Source organism: Ursus arctos, unplaced genomic scaffold (genome assembly GCF_023065955.2).
Source record: "Ursus arctos isolate Adak ecotype North America unplaced genomic scaffold, UrsArc2.0 scaffold_22, whole genome shotgun sequence".
Lineage (NCBI taxonomy): Eukaryota > Metazoa > Chordata > Mammalia > Carnivora > Ursidae > Ursus > Ursus arctos.
Window position 1 is genome coordinate 50,323,681 of NW_026622897.1, and position 16,690 is coordinate 50,340,370.

General features: G+C 38.7%; 1 protein-coding gene and 1 pseudogene across 2 annotated transcripts in view; one reads left to right on the plus strand and one right to left on the minus strand.

Annotated features, from left to right (window-relative positions):
* GAB2 (GRB2 associated binding protein 2) overlaps window positions 1-16,690 on the plus strand; it is a 183,827-nt gene that overhangs the window by 110,200 nt on the left and 56,937 nt on the right. The window lies entirely within an intron of this gene.
* On the minus strand, window positions 13,039-14,392 carry LOC113269371 (60S ribosomal protein L4-like; annotated as a pseudogene).

Below are 16,690 nucleotides of genomic sequence, written 5' to 3' on the forward strand. Positions count from 1 at the left end.
TAATTTAGTGTTCATGGTGACTAGACCATCACTACTGTGAATAACAAGAGTTAACTGTACTCCTATTATTCCCTTTTCCTGAAAAGCTGCCCCTCCAGCACGGTTTCTTCAACTAGTGAAACTCCTCTTATCCTCCAAGACACAACCCAAATATTGCTTGTGCCCTGCAGCTCTCCCTGACTCAGGCCAAGAGTGGTTCTCAGGCAGAGTGGTTCTCTGTTCACAACCACTAGTAGAGCGGTGACCTCAGAGGACTAAGTTACCTGTGTCCTTACCATAGACAGTGAGGTCCTAAAGGACCTGGTACTGATAGGTTTGATAAATGTTGATCGAAGGAGGTGGGGGAACTAAAAAGGAATGGAAAAGGAATGGGAAGTGAAGGACACTGAAAGTGGATTGCATAACAAATATGGTAAGACCTTCTGGGCAGGGCCCCTGAGTTACTCTTGTGGTAGCAAACAATTCTGGGTCTCAGTATAGGATGCATGCTGAAAACCTGTGTTGAGAAAAGAGTTTAAGTTGCTAAGCCAAAAGGTGGAAAACCTGGCTCCAGGATCAGCTTGATTTAGGACTCACATTGCATCAGGATCCATCTTTCTTTTTTCTTTTTTTTTTTTTTTTTATGGGTACCTCTGAGGCCTGGGACAAAGACTGAGGCTCAGGATCGCTTTTAGGTTTCAGCTGTCTGCAGGCAGGGACCAGGAAAGACACAGCCCTCTGATCTGTGAATCCTCCAGGGAGAAAGTGCATGAGGCCAGCTTGCCTATTCAATGCAGTTGAACAATTCTGTGAAATATATAATTACATATCTCCTCCAGGCCTGCAACACTGGCAGTGGCCAAGAGACGAAGAGGATCCATCTTTCTAACCCAACAGTCTCTGGCTTAGCTGTCTTCAAATTCCAAATGGTGGTCACTACAACTTCAGGCTCCTATCATTACAACTTTCTGTCCAGTGAAAGAGATAGCCCACTTTGAGTAAGACAAATTGAAGTCCTGGAGTGGAATCTTAATGACTGTGCAAGCTGGCTCCAATCATGTGCCCATTGCTGAACCAAGCATTAATTGGCTTAATCTAGGATCCCATGATTTCTACCCCCTGAAGCCTAGGGTCGGAGTCAGTTTCACGTAAAATATCACATAGAAGTGATCTTTTGTGTTTATGGTTTCTGTGCACCATCTCACCCAGGAAAGAGATGGTTAGAATCCTGGAATTGTTACTTGAGCAGGACATCTGACTAAAAGGTTTTGTTTGTTTTTTTACCAAAGAGGAACAAAGAGATATTCTTTTTCTTTTTTCTTTTCTTTTCTTTTTTCTTTTTTTTTTTTTTTTTTGGTATACTTTCATTGAAGAGTTCTAAAGTACATAACATGTACCAAGTACTTTCCTAAATGCTGGTGGTACAAAAGCTCCCTGACCTCACAATGTCTTGTGGTGAGATAAAGTTTATTCTCTTCCCTAGGAACAAATAAGGTTCATTGGAATCAGAGGAAAGCTTGATTACTCAGATGAATGAGTCAAGAGCATGTAATTATGCTACCCTCTCCTAGGGGATTTAGAATCGAGGAGTGGAAATAATTCTGGACTAGAAGCTGAGACCTGCATTCTAATCCCTCTGTTTCTATTGCCAACTGTGAACTTGACCTTTCATAGATGCTCTGGCCAGTGTGTCCCAAAGTGTAGTCATCAGTTTATCTGTATTAGCTTCTCAAGTTCTTTCTGGGCCCTAGCTCTGACCTGCCAGAAGATCTGGGGTTGTGATCTCTGCCAATTGTTTAGCCTCAATGAAACTCATTTTTCTCATCTGTAAAAAGGGGATCATATTTGCCTTGTGGCATTGGTTTGGATTAAAATGTGATAATGAATAGAAAGCACATAATATGTAGCAGGAGCTCAGCAAGTGCCATTTTTCTTTGTCCCTCAGAGTGTAAAGCCACTGTGGCCGAGAGTAGTTGAAGGATTCCTAGAGTAAGAATAGCAAGAAGGCCTTCCTCACTCAGGAAGTATTCCTCCAGAAATATGTGACCATTACGTGATCCCCTGGACTCTCTTATTGTTTGTTCTTAACTGTTATGGGACATGAGATTGGCCTAGTGTACTTCATTTTGCAGTGTGTTGGCAATTGGCTGTGCCTCACGTACTCACACATCAAGTCGAATTCTTCTACGTCTTTGTGGTTGAGCTGGAGGTTCACTAAGAGAAAGGTGAATGAGAGCATGTGTGTGTATGCATTTGTGATACGGATGAATGTTTTTTAAACCTATAAGGCAGAGAACTTTTTGAAGATGCAGATATTATGTTTTTAATATCCCTGACTGACAAGTTCAGTCTGTTGATACCATCCAGTAACCTCAGATTCTGAGGTTATGTTGTAACTAACTGTTATCCTCACTTGACAGGATTCTCCTGGTTAATTGGCAGTTTTTGGCTTTACCCTCATCAGAAAGAGGGAAGTTCAAAGGACACACCCATTTCTAGGAGTTACACAAAACCCTCTTCCAAGAAATGTCTTGACCTTTCTACAATTTTAACCACAAGACATGTGAGATTTGGTATCAGAAAGATGATATGAGGCTCTAAGTCCTTAGTCATCAAAGAAAAGTTCTGTTATCTTTGGTATAATACCTAAGGCAGGGCAGAAGATTCTGGAGTTTTAGAAATATTTTCAACTGTTCAGGCTGAAAGTGCAAGAACACATCCCTCTCTTTTAAGAATCTGAATAATCTGATTGAATGCGGTGTTACCACATTAGATTTTCTTGGTTAAAAATACATAAGACTCTCGAAATTGGAAGAGACCTTCGTCCTTTGTCTGTCTACTGATCCACTGCTTGAGCCCCCTTTTCAGTCTTCCCACCCCACCCCTAGCCTAAGCCAAAGGTCAGCAAACATATCTTGCCCAACACCTCTCTTTTTCTACATAGTTTAAACACAGCCATTCTCGTGTGCATACAAATTACTTATGGCTTCTTCCCTGCCACTATGGATTTGAGTAGTTGTGACAGACTCTACAGCCTGCAAAGCCTCAAGTATTTACTCTCTACGTTTTACAGAACAAGTTCGCTGACCCATGTCCTGGGCCATCTCCTCTCCAGTGTCTCCAACACTGAGTAGTTCTCCAGTTTCCAAGGGCCCTGCCATAGACCACTCTTTCAGACAATTTGTACTTACGTACACTGAGTGAAAATCTGCTTTTCTGTAGTATGCGCCTACTGGCACTAGTTCAACTTTAGTATGTGGGATCACCCAAAATAAATCAAATTGCTCTTCCGCATGTCAGCCCCTTATATCTTAGAACACTAAATCATGACTCCAGACGGAACCTCACTGAATCCTAGTACCATAGGATTTCAAGTCCCGTCACCACCGCCAGAACTGAACACAACATCCTGTGCGTTATGGCCAGTGTAAAGCTAAACTGGGGTCCCCCGGAGTTTTCTAGGTGCCAAGAGCAATAGGAAGACGTCATGCCTTATTCTACATGCTACCTTGGAATCTAACCTAAAGAACAGAGACAGGTTCCTATGGAACATGCGCTCTCTGCTCAGCCGCAGGGAGTGATGCAATTTCCAGGTCATATGTACCCATGGTACACGTCTGTGGTCTGAATGGTTGTGAAATGGTTTGTTGTTGTTGCTGTTTTTAATGAATTTGGGTACAAAAGGAAAACAGTCACTTCTGTTTCATCACAGAGAAGATGATGGTGTTCTCTTAATCACAGACACAAATGGAACTTTCTTTTTTTTTTAAAGACTTTATTTATTTATTTATTTGACAGAGAGAGAGACAGCCAGCGAGAGAGAGAGAGAGAACACAAGCAGGGGGAGTGGGAGAGGAAGAAGCAGGCTCATAGCGGAAGAGCCTGATGTGGGGCTCGATCCCATCACGCCGGGATCACACCCTGAGCCGAAGGCAGACGCTTAACCACTGTGCCACCCAGGCGCTCCATGAACTTTCTTTCTTGAAAGTAGGCCCCTCTACCATATACTTCTTTAAGCCCCATTGTTGAATAAAGTGATTTACATTGTCTTTTCCTTTCTGTCTCCTTGCCATCTTCTCTCACGATTACAGATTACTGCAACAGCTTTCTAAATAATTTTATCAGCGTCTTATTTTTCCTTTGTCTGGTTTGTTGTTATCATTCTGCCAGAAAACAGCACAGCAACGACAGTCCTGTCTCTGCTGATCTGTACTCTTCGGTGGCTCCCCATTACCAATAAAAGAAAAAATTTCTTAGGGTGGTGTTCAAGGCTTTCCAGAACCACCAAGCTCTTCCTTTTCTCCTTTTCCACATTTAAAATAGATTATTCCATATTCTCTGAACTGTCTTATATGTTCCCGTCCCCAGGCCTTGGTCATAGTGTGTACTCTGTAAGAAATGTTAAATTCTCCTTCCTTCATAAAACCATATATCAAAGCCTATCTTCATTGTTCATATTCATTCATATTTCTCTCTTTCTCTCCCTGCCCCCCTTCCAGTTTGATTTCCCTGCTTAAAGTGGTCTAACAGTATATTATGTCTCTTTTTATGGTACTTATAAAAGTTTGCTTTTTTGAATTATTATTAAGTGGGCTCCACACCCAGTGTAGACTCTGAACCCATGACCCTGAGATCAAGTGTTGCATGCTCTATCAACTGAGCCAGCCAGGTGCCCCAAAATTTGCTTTTTATTTTAGGGACATGTGTTCATGTCGTTTCTTCCTGCAACATTATAAGTTCAAAAATTACTTGAAAGGAGTGGTTAGATCTTGCCTCTTCTCTATATCCCTCAAAACATTGAGCAGAATTTGTGCTTGTTTTCCTGAATACTGTGAAAGGAGCTTGTCGATTTGGCTTGAGCACTGAAGTAGCTGGAAGAACTGAGTGGAAGTAGATGATTTTGAGCCTGAGAGACTGGAAGAATAATCATACCTTTGACCAAAAGAGGCAGAACTCAGAGGAGTTGCTGATACAGGGCATGAAGAAGGAGAAAATGCTGGCTTCTTAATGATGATCAAGTAGAAAGAACAATGAGTGGGAAATGTGGGGGTCTTCTATAGTGAGAACTCTCTTGCCAATTTCATGATCTCGGCATCTCCTTGGACTGCTTTAGACTCAAGAGCTATGTACTTACCCCTATCATGTCAAGTCTGGTTCAAGGTGCTTTTAGATTTTTAAACCTTACTTATTACCCTATGTACTAATATTAGTTTCGTATTTTCCCCATTTTATACATTTGGTTATTGAGGCTTAGGAAAGTTAAAAAAAATTGTCCAAGTTTATAGAGCAAGAACTAGGATGGTAATTTGGATCTTTTCACTCTGATCTGAAGCTTTTCTCATCTCACTCTACAGAATCTCCCTCATTCTGCTCTCCTCATTTCTCTGCATTTGTGCCCCTTTCTTTGAGTTTTCATTGATTTGAATTAATAGTATTTATTCTGCTTGGCTCGGTTACACCAGGAATTAGGCAGAATGTGATATCCTTTAAATCTCATATATTCTACTTGACATTTTTAAGTGGCTTAATATAGTTTATTATTGAAATTTGTTGTTTATTAATGAAACAGTTTCATGATGAGATATGTAAGCCTAAGTATGTATACTTGTGTTTTAATGAAATTTAGCTACTTTATGTAGTCCTATAATAAGAGTACCTATGCACCGAAGGAAGGCCCTGTGTGAGGATCTGGGGAAGAGGAAGACCAGAACCTCTATTCTGAAAGAGCTCTAGATGTTGGAACCTTGGGTGAAGGATGATCAAAAAAATGGTCACATTAAGGGTAGCATTGAAATATAAGCAAAACTTTGGATAATTTAGAAAAGAAGGAAGATTGGGAGACTTTTCAGACAGGAGGAATTGAGAGTGTGGAGGTAGAAAAGTATGTTTAGGGAACAGTGAATATTCAACTTGGTTTGAGTAGTTACAGTGTGTGTATTTATATATATTTTATATATATATATATATATATATATATATATATATATATATATGTATGTATGTGTGTATATAACAAAGTATAAATAAAGGAGTAGAAATGAGATGGGAAAGTAGGTTTGAGCTAAATTGTAAAGGCCCTAAAACTGAGCCACAGAACCAAAGAGTGCATCAACAGATGGAACGGATAAACACAATGTGACATATACACACGACGGAATATTATTCAGCCTTAAAAGGGAATGAAATTCTGACACATGTTACAACATGGATTAACACTGAAGACCTCATGCTAAGTGAAATAAGCCAGTCACAAAGGGGAAAATATTGTATGATTCAACATTATATGAGTAGTTAAATTCGTAGAGGCAGAACATTTAATGGTGGTCTTTAGGGACTTAGCAGAGTGGGGAATAGGGTGTGTTTAATGAACCCAGAATTTCAGTTGGGGAAGATGAAAAAGTTCTGGGGAAGGATGGTGTTGATGGCTGTACTGCAGTGTGAATGTGCTTATTGCCACAAAACTGTACACTTAAAGTGGTTAAAATAGTAAATTTTATGTTCAGTATGTTTTACCATGTTGAAAATAAATTTAAAATTTTTTAATTTAAAAAAACCCCTAAGCCATAGAAATTGAGCTTTGCTGTGCAGATGATGGAGAGTCATGAAATTTTTGGACAGTGTGAGCAGTAACATGGTCAGAATTTTGCTCAGATTAAACTGGACACATTGGTAAGTATTTAGTTAGGAAACTATGACAATAGCCCAGACTATACACATTAAGTGTTTAAAATAGAGCAGAAAACAAGCATGATATGGTACATGTATTTTGGTGGATAGATGTAAATAATTACTAGGAGTAGAACTGTGGGGTCCTGGGGTATATGTTCAGCTTTAGTAGATACTGCCATAGTTTCCCAAAGTGTTTATACCAATTTACACTCTTGCTAATAGGGTATGAGAGTTTCAGTTTCTCCGTATTCTTCTCAGTGCTTATGATTATCAGTCTTTGTTGTTACAGCCATGCTTGTGATTGTGTCCTGGTGTTAATTTGCATTTTCCCAATGACTAATGAAATCAAGATCTTTTTATATGCTTATTGCCTTTTGGATGTCTTTTGTTTAGTGGCTATTCAGATCTTTTGCCAATTTTTCTATCAAGTGGTCTTTCTCTTGCTAATATGTAGGAGGGTTTTCTTTTATGTGTGTTCTGAATATGAGTCCTCCATTGAATATATGTATTGCCAGTATCTCCTCTTACTCACTTGGCTTTACAAACTCTTGAAGGTGCCAGACACTAAGTTTAATGTAGTACCATGATTACTTTTTCTCCTGTATTAGTAACTTTTGAATAGTCAAAGCTTTGCCTACCCCAAAGTCATGAAGACATTTTCCTCTAAATGCTTTATTGCGGTATCTTTCACATTTAGATTTATAATGATCTGAAATTAATTTTCACACATGGCATGACATAAGGATTAAGAATCTTTCCCTATAGGGGCGCCTGGGTGGCTCAGTCATTACGCGTCTGCCTTCGGCTCAGGGCGTGATCCCAGTATTACGGGATTGAGCCCCACATCAGGATCCTTCGCTGGAAGCCTGTTTCTTCCTCTCCCACTCCCCCTGCTTATGTTCCCTCTCTCGCTGGCTGTCTCTATCTCTGTCAAATAAATAAATAAAATCTTTAAAAAAAAAAGAAGAAGAAAAAGAAGAATATTTCCCTATAATTATCAAATGACCTATCACCATTTTTTAAAAAATCGTTCTTTTCTCTATAGCAGTATCACCTTTTTCATAAATCTCGTGACGAAGTATGTATGGGTCTGTTTCTGAATTCTTCTGTTCCATTTGCCTGTTAGTCTCTCTTTTAGGCTCTCTTTTAATCTTCTAAATAGAAAAAGCTTTCCTGGGGCGCCTGGGTGGCACAGCGGTTAAGCGCCTGCCTTCGGCTCAGGGCGTGATCCCGGCGTTATGGGATCGAGCCCCACATCGGGCTCCTCTGCTATGAGCCTGCTTCTTTCTCTCCCACTCCCCCTGCTTGTGTTCCCTCTCTCGCTGGCTGTCTCTATCTCTGTCAAATAAATAAAATCTTTAAAAAAAAAAAAAAGAAAGAAAGAAAGAAAAAGCTTTCCTCCCAGTGGTTACCTTTGGTTATACCCACCTAGCCCTGGAAATGGAAAGTAGAATGTATTCATTATTTATTGCAGCATAACAAATGGCTTAAAACTTACTGTCTTAAAACAACAATAAATACTTAATATTTTGTATGGTTTCTGTGAGTCGGGAATTCAGGAGCACTTTAGCTTGGTGGATTTGGCTCAGGGTGTCTCATGAAATTGCAGTCAGAAAGTTGCCTACAACTGCAGACATCCGAAGGCTTGACTGGGGCTGAAGTATAGGCTTCCAAGAAGGGCTCATTTACACGGCTGGCAGGCCATAGTTCCTCACCATGTGCACTCCTCCTCAGTACTGCTTTAGTGTCCTTACAATATGGCAGCTGATCCAAAGGAGAACAGGAAAGAAGCTGTTGTGTCTTTATTTACTTAGCCTTCAAAGTCACACACTGTTGTTTATGCAATATTCTGTTTGTCATCCTTATTCAGTGTGGGAGGGGACCACAGAAGGCTGTACTAGGAAGTGAAACTCATTGGGGGCTATCTTGGAGACTAGCTACTACACAGAAAAACAAGGGAAGATAGTTGGCATCTTATGTATATTTTTATTATCTATCTGGGAACTTTTATTCTCTAAGGCCAAGAATCATGCCTTGTCTTTACAGTACAAGAATCTCTAGAGTTGGCATGTAGTTGGGAAGGTTGAGAAATACCAGTGACTCTTAATCTACTCCATATTGTATCCTCCTGCTCAGAAGCCTGAACTCTGAAGTTCATTCATATTTTCATATTGTGATTTCCTAAGATCCTCTCCCATCCCTGAGTGGGAAAGATGGAGGACAGCTGGATCTGGTCATAGTCATTAGCCAGCTATTAACAACCTTTCTCTCCCTGATGTTTATTTTTCTTGTCTGAGAAATAGTCATTTCCTCCTTATGGTTTTCTTCAAATACATTTCCTATCTATTAATGTTCTTTTTTTTAAGATTTTATTTATTTTTAGAGAGAGAGCACAAGTGGGAGGAGCAGAAGGAGAGGGAGAGAGAATCTCAAGCAAACTTTGCACTGAGTGTGGAGCCTGACACAGGGCTCAGTCCCATGATGCTGAGATCATGACCTGAGCTGAAACCAAGAGTTGGATGCTTAACTGACCGACTGTACCACCCAGGCACCCCCTAGCTATGAACATTCTAATTCTCTTATGGAACAGTTTCCTTTTAATTAAACTTTATTTTGAGATAACTTTAGTTTCATAGGTAATTGTAAAAATAATAACAGAGATCATGCACCCTACTAGTGTACCCCCAGTGGTAACATCTTCTGAAACTATACTACAGTATCACAACAAGAATGTTGGTATTCATCAGAAACCGGGGATGGACTGTATGGTGACTAACATAATATAATAAAAAATCATTAAAAAAAAAAAGAATGTTGGTATTGATATGGTCAATATCCAGAACATTTCCATCACCATAAGAATCTCTCATACCACCCTTTTATAGCCATACTCACATCTGTCCTACTCCAAGAGCCTCCTTAACCACTGACAGCCACTAATCTGTCCATTCCTAAATTCTGCCATTTCAAGCATGGTAGGTAAGTGCAGTCGTGCAGCATGTAGCCTTTTGGGATTGGCTTTGTTGACTCAGCATAACTCTCTGGAGATGCATTCAAGATTTTGCATGTGTCAATACTTTTTTTTTTATTGCTGAGTAGTATTCTATGGTGTGGATATACCACAGTTTATTTAGCTGTTCACCCATTGAAGGACACTTAGATTGTTCCAATTTGGAGCTATTATAAATAAAACTTAAACATTCATGTACAAGTTTTTGTATGAAATAAATCTTTATTTCTCTGGGATAAATACCCAGGAGAACAATTGCTGGGGTATATAGTAGTTGCATGTTTGGTTTTTTAAGAGATGGCCAAAGTAGGAGGGCCTGGGTGGCTCAGTCAGTTACATGTCAACTCTTGATTTCTATTCAGGTCATGATCTCAAGGTCATGAGATCAAGCCCTGTGTCGCAAGAGCCCTCTCTCCCAAAAAAACAAAACAAAATGAACAACAACAACAATAACAAAAACGGCCAAGTTGTTTTCCAGGATGGCTATATCATTTTAGATTATTACCAATAATGTTTGAGTGACCCATTTTCTCTGCCTTGTTACCAGGATTTTGTGTTGTCACGGTTTTTTATTTTAACCATTCTGATAGGTCTATGATAATATCTCATTGCATTTTAATTTGTGTTTCCAGAATGGCTAAAGCTGTTGAGCATCTTCCCATGTGCTTCTTGACCATCTGTATATTCCCTTCAGTGAAGTGTCTTTTCATGTCTTTTGCCCTGGTCCTAATTGGATTGTTTCCCTCTTTTAACTGTTGAGTGTTGAGAGTTCTTTATATGTTCTAGATACTATTCTTTGTTGAATATGTGGTCTGCAAATATTTTCTCCTACTCTACAGCTTGTCTTTCTATCTTTTAAAAATTTCATTATTTAAGCATGCTTGATATACAATGTTATTAGTTTGAGGTGCACAGCACAGTGATTTGACAGTTCTCTACATTATGCAGTGTTCTTCATGATAGTGTTACCATCTGTCATCATACAACATTATTACAGTATTATTGACTGTATTCCCCATGCTATCCTTTCATCTCTGTGACTTATTTATTTTATGACTGAGAGTTTATACCTCTTTATCCCTTTCAGCTGTTTCACACATTCCCCCCTTCCCCTCTCCTCTAGCAACTACCAGTTTATTCTCTACATTTATGAGTCTGTTTCTTGTTTGTTGTTGTTGTTTGCTTGTTTTGATTTTTAGATTCCACCAGTAAGTGAAATCATATGGTGTTTGTCTTTCTCTGATTAACTTATTTCACTTAGCGTAATACCCTCTAGGTCCATACATGTTGTCACAAATGGCAAGATCTCACTCTTTTAATGGTGAGTGACATTTGTGTGGTATGTCTGTAGATGTGTACACCACATCTTCTTTATTCATTCGTCTGGCAATGGATACTTGAATTGCTTCCATATCTTGGCTGTTGTAAATAATGCTGAATGAATATAAAGGTGCATATTCAAATTAGTATTTTCAGGGACTTTTTTTAGGGGGGGGATAAATATCCAGGAGTGAAATGACCAGATTTTATGGTATTTCTCTTTTTAATTTTTTGAGGAATCACCATACTGTTTTCCACAGTGATTGCACCAATTTACATTTTTACCAACCCTTGTGCATAAGGGTTCCCTTTTCTCCACATCCTCGCCAACACTTGTTATTTCTTTTTAATAATAGCCATTCTGACTGGTATGGGGTGATAGCTCATTGTGGTTTTGATTTGCATTTCCCTGATGATTAGTGGTATTGAGCATCTTTTCATTTGTCTGTTATCCATCTGTATGTCTTCTTTGGGAAAATGTCTACTCAGGTCCTCTACCCATTTTATAATTGGATTGATTTTGATTTTGATTTATTTATTTTTTTGCCACTGAGTAGCATAAGTTCTTTATATACTTTTTATATTAACCCTTTATCAGATAAATCATTTGCAAATATCTTCTCGCACCCAGTAGGTTGCTTTTTTGTTTTGTTGATGGTTTCCCTAACTGTGAAAAAGCTTTTTATTTTGGTGTAGTCCCACTTGGTTTTTTTTTGCTTTTGTTTCCCTTGACTGAGGAAAAATATCTGTAAATATATTGCTAAGGCTGATGTTCAAGAGACTGCTGCCTATGTTTTCATTTAGGAGTTTTATGGTTTCAGGTCTCATATTCAGGTCTTTAATCAATTTTGAGTTTATTTTAGTGTATGGTGTAAGAAATTTCATTCTTTTGCATGTAGCTGTCCAGTTTTCCCAACACCATTGATGAGAATGTCATTTCCCCATTGTATATTCTTGTCCCCTGTGTCATAGATTAATTGACCTTATAAGCATGAGTTTTTTTCTGGGCTCCCTATCCTGTTTGATTGATCTATGTGTTTATTTTTGTGCCAGTGCCATATGTTTTGATTATTATAGCTTTGTAGTATATCTTGAAATCTGGGATTGTGATGCCTCCAGCTTTGTTCTTTCTCAAGATTGCTTTGGCTATTCAGGGTCTTTCATGGTAACATCCAAATTTTAGTATTATTTGTTCTAATTTTGTGAACAGTCCTTTTGGTATTTTGATACGGACTACATTGAATCTGTCATTTGCTTTGAGTAGTATGGCCATTTTAACACTAATAATTTTTCTAGTTCATCAGCATGATATATCTTTCCATTTGTTTGTATCATCTTCAATCTCTTCCATTACTTTCTAATTGTTTTCAGAGTGTAGGCCTTTTGCCTCCTTGGTTAAATTTATTTCTATCTATTTTTTTTTTTTTTTGGTGCAATTGTAAGTGGGGTTGTTTCTTAATTTCTCTTTCTGCTAGTTCATTATTTGTGCGTAGAAACACAACAGATTTCTGTATATTCAATTTTGTATCCTGCTACTTTACTGAATTCATTTATCAATTCTAATAGTATTTTGTTAAATTCTTTAGGGTTTTCTATGTGTAGTGTCATGTCATCTGCAAATAGTGAAAGTTTTCCTTCTTCCTTACCAATTTTTCTTACCTGTTTGCTGCCAAGTAGGACTTCCAGTACTATATTGAATAAAAGTGACATGAGTGGACATCTGTGTCTTTTTCCTGGTCTTAAAGGAAAAGCATTCAGTTTTTCACCATTGAGTTTGATGTTAGCTATGGGTTTTTCATCTATGGCTTTTATTATATGGTGGTATTTTCCCTCTAAACCAACTTTGTTGAGAGTTTTTATCATGAATGGATATTGACTTTTATTAGGTGCCTTTTCTGCATCTATTGAGATGATTATATGGTTTTTTCCTTCATTTTGTTAATGTGATATATCACATTGGTTGATTTGTGAATATTGAACCATCCTTGCATCCCTGGAATAAATCCCACTTGATTGTGGTGAATGATCCTTTTGTTTTCTCACTGCCTTTGATCAGGTCTTTATTCAAAATTTGCTGTCCAAAATGATTTGACTTTTATGGAATAAACAAATTTAAGTTTTTGTGCAGCAGACTTCTTTTCTTCCGTGGTGGGTTTCTTTTCTGTAGGCTTCTTCTTGGCTGCTGGTTTCTTGGTAGCTGCAGCCTTTTTTCCCACCAAAGGTTTCTTCTGCTTCTTAACACTAAAAGCCTTCTTTCCTTTCTTCCCTACCACAGGCTTGCCTGGAGCCCCCTTCTCATATGATTTGGCTTCTCATTTCCCTTATCCATCCGAAGTTTGTGATTCTTGGCCTGACAAAGAATGATGTTGAGGCACATGGACTGTGCATGTGGGTTTAACTTCAACATGATTCTCGGGTTTTTCAGTGGTTTCTTCTTCAGGAGTCTGTGGTGAATCTTCTTGCACATTGCTCAGAGGGCTTTTTAGATCTCTGGGCTTTTCAAGAGTCTGCTAAGGTCTGTATTAAGCATCTTATGCATTGGAAGGTTGTAGTTACTCTTGAGAGAGGCAGGCTTACACCAGGTGCCACACAGATCATCTAACTTGCAGAAAGCACTTTCATTCCAAATGCAGAAATGTGACACATGCCCACCAGGAGCAAGTTAAAAAATGTTCAGTTTGGTTACATTAAGTAAAGTAATTCCAGGGATGTTTCTGAAGGCCTCGATGATTCCATTGTCCCTGTTATAGATGGTGTAGGGTCCCCTGTACTGAATATGAGGACAGTTTCTCATTTTGCCCTTGCCAGCTCTCATTCACTGAGAGGCATAGATCTTTTTGATTCAATACCAAACTTTAAGTTTCTTAAGAAGCAAAACAGTGTCCTAGGTCTTCTCGTAGCCTTCAGCTTTATCTTCAACCACCAAAGGAAGTTCAGGAACTTCCTCAATACAATGACTTTTAGACATGACCAGCCCTGGTAAGTCTGAGGCAGCCAGGGCAGAGCAGATGGCATATCGCTTCTGTGTTGTGTTCACTCTGCGGTGCCAACAGCTCCGGGTTTTGGTTGGTGCAAACATGCGGCCCCCACGAAGATATTTCCAAAAGCACTCTGGCCAGAACAGTAAGTCTCACTGCCTCGAACTCTGGGAATTCGAACCACGGCTCTGCCAGTACCCCAGGATTCAGCACTGGTTTGATGACCTGCTAATTCACTTACAGCATATGGCTATTTGTTGTTTTTGTGCAAGTTGGTGTGAACAAAGTTCACAATATCAGGTCAAATAGGAGATTTGAACATAGCAGGCAAAGTAAGATTTTTGGCAGATGACTCCCCCTTTTCAGAGTACACTGGTATCAGTGGAGGAGCACACACCATCTCAGGGAGAGGACAGGGCCATGCTCCTCTCAACCCCACAGCTCCTATAGGAAAAGCACAAATGATCCTTTTAATGTATTGTTGAATTTGGTGTGTTGATATTTTGTTGAGGATTTTTGCATTTATGTTCATCAGAGATACTGGCCTGTAGTTTTATTTTACAGTACCTTTTTCTGGTTTTAGTATCAGGGTAATGCTGGTCTTATAGAATGAATTTTGAAGCTTTCCTACCTCTTCTGTTTTTTGCAATAGTTTGAGACAAATAAGTATTTACCCTTCCTTAATACTTAGTAGAATTCACAAGTGAAACCATTTTGTCCTGGACTTTTGTTTGTTGGAAGTTGGGTTTTTTTTATTATTATTACCAGTTCAATTTTGTTACTAGTAAATGAGATATTCTAATTTTCTGTTCCTTCTTGATTAAGTTTTGAAAGATTGGAATTCAGTTTTGGAAGAAGGAATTTATTTCTTGTAGGTTGTAGGTTGTCCGGTTTGTTGGCATATAATTTTCTGTAGTAGTCTCTTACAGTCTTTTGTATTTGTGTGGTACTGGTTGTTATTTCTCTTCTTTCATTTCTAGTTTTGAGTTCTCTCTTTTTTTTTCTTGATATGTCTGACTAAAAACTTATCAGTTTCATTTATCTTTTCAAAGAACCAACTCTTGATTTCATTGATAATTTCCTGCCTTTTCTTAGTCTTGACTTTAGTTATCTCTGCTGTGATCTTCATTATTTCCTTCCATTTACTAACCTTGGGCTTTGTTCTTCTTTTTCTAGTTCCTTTACATGTAAAGTTAGGTCATTTATTTGAGATTTTTTTCTTGTTTCTTGAAGTAGACCTGTATCACTATAAATTTCCCTCTTAGAACTGCTTTCACCGTGTCCCAAAGATCTTGGACCATTGTGTTTTCATTTTTGTTTGTCTCCATGTGTTTTTTTATTTCATTTTTTATTTCTTTGTTAACCCATTGATTACTTAGTAGCACATTGTTTAGCCTCCATGTGTTTGTGGTTTTTCTCGTTTTTTGTTTTTTGCTTTTTTAAGTAGATTCCATCCCCAGCATGGAGCCCAGTGCAGGGCCCAAACTCAACACCCTGAGATTAAGACCTGAGCTGAGGGGCACCTGGGTGGCTCAGTCATTAAGCATTTGCCTTCGGCTCAGGGTGTGATCCCAGGGTTCTGGGATTGAGCCCCATGTCGGGCTCCCTGCTCTGCTGGGAGCCTGCTTCTTCCTCTCCCACTCCCCCTGCTTGCCTTTCCTCTCTCGCTGGCTGTCTCTCTCTCTCTCTTTCTCTCTCTCTGTCAAATAAGTAAATAAATAAAATCTTAAAAAAAAAAAAAAAGACCTGAGCTGAGATCAAAAGACACTTAACCAACTTAGCCACCCAGGCGCCCCTGTTTTGTTTTTTATTGTAGTTGAGGTCCAGTTTCCTACCGTTGGTCAGAAAAGATACTTGATATGATTTTGGTCTTCTTAAATTTATTGAGACTTTTTTTGTGGCCTGTCATGCAATTTTTCCTCGAGAATGTTCGATGTGCACTTGAAAAGAATGTGTATTCTGTTTTTTTTTTTTTTAAATGATTTTTTATTATATTATGTTAGTCACCATACAGTACATCCCCGGTTTCCGATGTAAGGCTCGATGATTCATTAGTTGTGTATAACACCCAGTGCACCATGCAATACGTGCCCTCCTTACTACCCATCACCGGCCTATCCCATTCCCCCACCCCCTCCCCTCTGAAGCCCTCAGTTTGTTTCTCAGAGTCCATAGTCTCTCATGCTTCATTCCCCCTTCTGATCACCCCCCTTTCTTTATCCCTTTCTTCCCCTACCGATCTTCCTAGTTCTTATGTTCCACAGATGAGAGAAACCATATGATAATTGTCTTTCTCTGCTCGACTTATTTCACTTAGCATTATCTCCTCCAGTGCCGTCCATTTTGCTGCAAATGTTGAGAACTCGTTCTTTCTGATAGTTGAGTAATATTCCATTGTATAAATGGACCACAACTTCTTAATCCAGTATTTTTATTTTCTATACCTACATATTCACTGCTGATATATAGAAGCAAATTGATTTTTATATGTTCATCTGGTATCCTGTGACTTTGATGAGCTCACTTATTAGTTCCAAGAGTTTCTGAGTATTTTTTTCTAAATTCCTTGGGATTTTCTATGTGGAAAATTATGTAATCTGCAAATAGGGACAATTTTTTTTCTTTCTTTCTAATCTGTATGCCTTTTATATCTATTTCTTTATTGCCCTGACTAGAACTTTCAGCACTGTGTTTTATAAGAGTGCTGAGATTGAGCAGACATCCTTGCCTTGTT